Consider the following 6,003-nt stretch of genomic DNA (forward strand, 5'->3'; position numbering starts at 1 on the left):
TACATCATGAGAAACGCTAGGCTGGAGGAAGCACAAGCTGGAATCAAGATTGCTGGGAGAAATATCAAAAACCTCAGATATACAGACGACACCACCCTTATGGAAGGAAGTGAACAACTAAAGAGCCTCTTGATGAAAGTGAAAGAGGAGAGTGAAAAAGTTGGCTTAAAGCTCAACATTCAGAAAGCTAAGATCATGGCATCTGGTCCCATCACTTCATGGCAAATAGATGGGGAAAGTGGAAACAGTGGCTGACTATTTTTCTGGGCTCCAAAATCATTGCAGATGGTGATTGCAGCCATGAAATTAAAAGACACTTACTCCTTGGAAGGAAGTTATGACCAACCTAGACAGCATATTGAAAAGCAGAGACATTACTTTGTCAACAAAGGTCTGTCTAGTTAAGGCTATGGTTTTTCCAGTGGTCATGTATGGATGTGAGAGTAGGACTATAAAGAAAGCTGAGTACAGATGAATCGATGCTTTTGAACTGTGGTGTTGGAGAAGACTCTTGAGAGTCCCTCAGACCCCAAGGAGATCCAACCAGTCCATCCTAAAGGAAATCAGTCCTGGGTGTTCATTGGAAGGACTGATGTTGAAGCTGAAACTCCAATAGTTTGGCCACCTGATGCGAAGAGCTGACTCATTTGAAAAGACCCTGATGTCGACCCTGAAGGGGACAACAGAGGATGAAATGGTTAGGTGGCATCACCGACTCAATGGACATGAGTTTGGGTAAACTCTGGGAGTTGCTGATGGACAGGGAGGCCTGGCGTGCTGCGGTTCATGGGGTCGCAAAGAGTCCGACACGACTGAGCAACTGAACTGAACTGATGCTCAGTCATGTCCAATTCTTTTCCACCCCATGCACTGTAGCCTGCCAGGTTCCTCTGTCTGTGGGATTCATCAGGCAAGAATATTGAAGTGGGTAAACCATTCCCTTCTCCACAGAATCTTTCTGACCCCAGGATCAAACCCAGGTCTCCATCATTGCAGGCAGATTCTTTACCATCTGAGCCACCAGGGAAGTTTGCCTAATGATAATATCAGTTCAGTTCAGTCGCTCAGTCATGTCTAACTCTTTGCAACCCCATGGACTGCAGCATGCCAGACCTCCCTGTCCATCACCAACTTCCGGAGTTTACTCAAACTCAAGTCCATTGAGTCAGTGATGCCATCCAACCACGTCATCCTCTGTTGTCCCCTTCTCCTCCTGCCCTCAATATTTCCCAGCATCAGGGTCTTTTCCAATGAGTCAGTTCTTCGCATCAGGTGGCCAAAATATTGGAGCTTCAGCATCAGTCCTTCCAATGAATATTCAGGGCTGATTTCCTTTAGGATTAATTGGTTTGATCTCTTTGCTGTCCAAGGGACTCTCAAGAGTCTTCTCCAACAGTGCAGTTCAAAAGTATCAATTCTTCGGCACTCAGCTTTCTTTATGGTCCAACTCTCATATCCATACTCAGTCTCTCCCATCAGGAAGTTTCCATAAGCTTCTTATCCTTATTCATCAGAGGGTAGACAGAATGAAAACCACAATCACAGGAAACTGACCAAACTGATCACATGTACCACAGCCTTGTCTAACTCTTTGAAACTATGAGCCATGTCATGTAGGGCCACCCAAGACAGATGGGTCATGGTGGAGAGGTCTGACAAAATGTGGTCCACTGGAGAAGGGAATGGCAAACCACTTCAGTATTCTTGCCTTGAGAACCCCATGAACAGTATGAAAAGGCAAAAAGATAGGACACTGAAAGATATATGTATATGTGTGTGTGTGTGTGTATATATATATGCTTCCCAGGTGGTACTAGTGGTAAAAATTCAGCTGCCAGTGCAGGAAACACAAGAGAGCAGGTTTGATGCCTGGGTTGGGAAGATCTCCTGGAGTAGGAAATGGCAACCCATTCCAGCATTCTTGCCTGGAAAATTCCATGGACAGAAGAGCCTGAAAGGCTACAGTCCCTGGGGCCACAAAGAGTAGGATACGATACACACACACACACACATACATATACATGTTTGTTTCTATATATGAAATGGGAATTGGCTAATGTGAATATGAGGCTGAGAAGTCCCACGAGATGCCATTTGCAAGCCAGAGACCCAGTAACAGTGGTAAGTCCAGTCCAAGACTGAAGGCCCAAGAACCAGGGGAGCCAAAGGCATAACTTCCAATCTAATAGTGTTGGATACACCTGTCCCAGCCCAACTAGGCAGGCAAGAGGAGAACAAATGTCCCTCCTTCACTTTTTTTTTATTTAGGCCCTTAACAGATTGGACGCTGCCTGCTTACCTTTAGGAGGGCCATCTACTTTACTGAGCCCACATACTCAAATGCTGATGTCATCCAGAAACACCCTCAAAGACATCTAGGGATAATCTGCACACCCCATGGTCCAGTCAAGTTGACACATATCATTAACTATCATAATGACAGTATGTTAATTGGATCTGATGAGCAAGAAATGTTAGTGTTCTAAAACCCTAGGTGAGTCACACGCACTCCCAATGATGAGAGAGAAACCTTGTAAAATTTGAAGACATGCCATATAGGCAAGTTTTTAGGGGTTAAGTGGTCTGGCACTTAACAGGATATCCCTGGGTTGGGAAGATCCCCTGGAGGAGGAAATGGAAACCCACTCCAGTGTTCTTGCCTGAAAAATCCTATGGACCGAGGAGGCTGGTGGCTACAGTCCATGGGGTCACAAAGAGTCGGACACGACAGAGCACGCATACGCACACAGTGAACATCTCCATCTTATTAAGGAGCTGCCACTGAACAAATGTTATCCAACCGTATTTGAGCTCCTTAATAAACCTCACCTGAGAGCTCAGCTCCCCGAAGGGAGTCTGGCTGGCCCGGCTTGCTCAATGGCCAGTGTCTTGATTAACATTCCTTCTATGCCTACATACAGAGGGGAAATCCTCACCCAAAGGAATCCAGGTCTGTCTAAAAAGGGGTGGAGTGGGCTGGACAAACAAGGATAACGCAGCTGAAGGGTGGAACCCAACTCAGGGACCACTAGTGGAGTCTGATGTCTAAGGGGAGGAATGGGGTGGTCCCAGGCCAGTCAGAGAGGCTGCAGAGACTGGGAGTGAGGGGCACATTCCTGGAATCAAACAGAGCAGGTTGACCATGATTCCACTGCCTGTGCTTTGGAGATTAAGGCTGAGAGCATCCACTCCACCCCCTTGGACAGCCAAGGGCAAGGATGGCCACTAAGCCTGTCACCTCTGTCCGTTCCATTAACCTGCATGCAGATGTGGGATGCTGGCTGCAGAGGAGCCTGGCTGTGGTCTTACCTGGGTGGAGCGTGGCTGTGTCCCCAGGATCTGCAGGAGGACCTGGTGCTTTTGGGGTCTGGGTCACTTGGGCACAACCCCTCAGCCCGAACCTCTCAGTGTGGACCCCAGGGCACCAACCCTGTTGTCTGGAAGAGAGAACAAAATTCTCCACCTCTCTCTTGGAAACTGGGTGGGAGGACGTCCCCGTGAGGACAGTAGGCAAAGAACAACCACCAGGGCTTCTAGAAAGGGTACAGAAGCAGGTTGATGGAGGAGGGAAGTTGAAACTCGGCGGAAGCAGCCAGGACAGAATGTTTCCTGTTTATTATTACTCAGCTCTGAGAGCTGCCCCAGTTTTGCGTGAAGCGGCTGAAACTCTGGTGGGAAGCCCACCTTCTCTCTGGTCAGCAGAGCCAGGGAGGAAGCCCAGGGCAGCCAGGCTTTCTGGGAAGAGAGGAGGAAATCCTGGGAAAGTCATAGAGAAGAACCCCAAATTCTGAGTATAAACCCTCCCCACTTGTGTTCGAAATTGACTCTCAGGCAAAAAGGTGAGATAGATGGCGATCAAAATATCAGCTTTGTTGGTGGTAAAAGCTGGATTGGGCTTAGTACTATGGTTTAGCGTGTGGCAGAAAAAGAAACCCCTAAACTGAACCTCAGAATCGGGCTCATCCACACAGCATCACACAGCTCCAAGCACTCACACCCTACTCCCCCTCACTGCCCCAGCCCCTGGCCCAGTGCACTTGACCTTGAAGGAGCTGACAGAGCCCCAGCCTCTGCAGGCAGGATGAGCCCAGGGAGACCCAGCAAGGAGCAGACTCACCCCTCCCACCCACCCCCAACCAGAGTCTCCCAGGAGTGGGGAGGAGCAGGGGGTCCAGGCAAGCCCCACTGACTGCGGTGCTGCCCTGGAAGGGGACCCTGGAGCCGGCCTGAGCATCACCACGGGCCCCAGGGGCCCGCCTCCCTTCACTTCAGCTCCCACGGAGGAGCCGGGCGTCTTGATCCTCTGGCCCCAGGGGCCACAGTGGCTGCTGCTTCCCCCTGCCCTGCAGGCTCAAATCCCAGATCCCACTGTCTCATCTCAGGGACAGGCCTCGGGTCCCCACGGGGCCCTCCCAGCGGGGAGACCACCCCCACTACTCAAGTCTGAACAGAAGCTGCTCCTGGTGAAGCTTGTGAAGCCCGTTGCCCTGGCAGATCCTGTGCCCCGTGGTCGCTCCTCAAGCGGGGCCTCCTGCTCTGTGGGCTTCCAGGCCTGATAACTGGGCTCCTCCTGTGATAGCAGAAAGGCTCCTGCTTCAGAGCTCTTCACATCCATGGAATATGCCCCAGGCATCTCCTTATTTCCTTCAGTCATTCCATCAGGGTGTGTAGGAGGAGTTCAACCTCCTCCTCCTTCGTTTCTAATTGAAGGTATAGGTGATATACAATGTTGTGTTAATTTCTACTTTACAGCAAACTCATGCAGTTGTATATACACATTCTCTATAGTTTTCCATTATGGTTTATCATAGGACCAACCTGCAACCTGTCCTTTCCCAAACCTGAGTGCATCTGACGTTATTTCCTGGATCAAAGAAACTGCTTTCTCCACAGAGGCCTTGGGGTGCTTCAGACCCCCCACCCCACTGCTCTCATGGGTGTGGTGCAGGCCCAGCTTTCTCCGACCTGCAGGAAGGTCTCCTCCAGGGGCCAGGAGCAGCCCCAGCTCAGGAGTGTCTGTCCTGTGTATTGTGTGCCCAGCCTCTGCTAGGTGGTCTCTAACTCCAGGTGTTCACCTTGAAGGTCCTAAACAGACAACAGGAAAATTGGCACATTTATGTCAACACACAGCACAGCACTGACCTGGTCCACCAGCCACCCAGGAACAGAGAGGAGAGAGAGAAGGGACCCTAGACAGGGCAGGTGTGGTCTGTGCCAGCCTTGTGTAGACCCCGTGCCCCATGGAGTCAGGGGCAGAGGACAGTCCTGCCCAGACAAGGCTCAGGTCAGTAGCCCTGCTACCCGCTGGAGTGAGGGGGCTGAGAGAGGGGTCCACATGTGTGCAGGACCAGGTACCCCTGAGACCCTGCCCACTGGTAAAGAAGTCCTCATTGGAGTCCTGGGCTCTGTCCTGACCACTGTGCTTTTGGTACCTTTGAGGGAAAGAAACAATGGAAGTGAGAGAGAAAGTGGAAACCCTTCCCTTCATCTTCAAATGTCGCTGGGTCAGAACTCTACTCAAAGCTGGAGGAAGTCACACCTAGGGGCCGCCAAGCAGAAACATCGCTCTAGCGGATTTCCGCTTCACCAGCCCTCTGGCGGGATGCTGGGACCTGACTCGGTTGGTCCAGGCTCTCTCACAGGCTGGAGAGAGGATCTGAAGTCTCTGTCTTTCCCTCTTCCCCTGACAACCATCTCAGCAAAGGGGAAGGGGTACACCTGAGTTTGCTCTTGACCCCATACTAAACTGAACTGCCCTGAGAAGGCAGAAGCCTGCAGACAGTTGGGGTCATGCAGATATCATTGCTGCCTTTGCACAAACAGCTGGACCCCTGGGGGCTGACCTTGCCCCTCCCTTGGCCCTCTAGGCCCTGAGTGTCACTCCTTGTCTTGCATCCCTGGGACCACATGTCCTGATGGCTGGAAGCACCAAGGAGCTGCGGGTGGAGGGAGGAAGCCGGTGTCTGCCCAGCACAGCTCACTGACAAGTACTTTCACTTCTCT

The sequence above is a fragment of the Capricornis sumatraensis genome, chromosome 3 (assembly GCF_032405125.1).
Source record: "Capricornis sumatraensis isolate serow.1 chromosome 3, serow.2, whole genome shotgun sequence".
Taxonomy (NCBI): Eukaryota; Metazoa; Chordata; class Mammalia; order Artiodactyla; family Bovidae; genus Capricornis; species Capricornis sumatraensis.